The following is a 512-nucleotide window of genomic DNA, read 5'->3' as shown; positions in this document are numbered from 1 at the left end:
GGCTCCGACCCCCTCACGGCGCCATCTTCCTCCTCCGGGGCCGCTCGGGCACCGCCCTAGGTGACCCGCCCCCTCGGCGGCCTCTTGACCAATCTCCACCCGGCTTGCCGGCCCTCTGGCCAACGGACGGCGAGATGCTTTATCGTCGGCCAATCTGCCGCGGATTTGCGCTTGATGGGCAGCTCCGCCGAGCAATAGGACCCGTGATGGAGTGACAGCTCCGCCAATGGGCGCGGGCCTCCGGGCTGACGGACGGAAGCAGAGACCCAATGGGAGGGCAGATCTCTGATTGACAGCGCAGCTGGCTAATGGGAACGAGCCCAGCCTGTCGCCATCCGCTGATTGATTGACAAGCCTTTCGAGGCGGGGGAGGCGGACTTCCTCGTGGGCGGGAGCAACCCAAAATCCGCCTTCCGGTTGGTCGCGGCCATCTTGATTGACATGCAGAGAAGACAATGGGAGACGCGAGGCGGCCGAGCTCCGCTTGTGATTGGCCGCGCGCCTGTGCTGGG

The sequence above is a fragment of the Aptenodytes forsteri genome, unplaced genomic scaffold (assembly GCF_000699145.1).
Source record: "Aptenodytes forsteri isolate BGI_AS27 unplaced genomic scaffold, ASM69914v1 Scaffold25, whole genome shotgun sequence".
NCBI classification, from domain to species: domain Eukaryota; kingdom Metazoa; phylum Chordata; class Aves; order Sphenisciformes; family Spheniscidae; genus Aptenodytes; species Aptenodytes forsteri.
The sequence above is the reverse complement of the archived record's forward strand: the minus strand, read 5'-3'. Positions refer to the sequence as shown.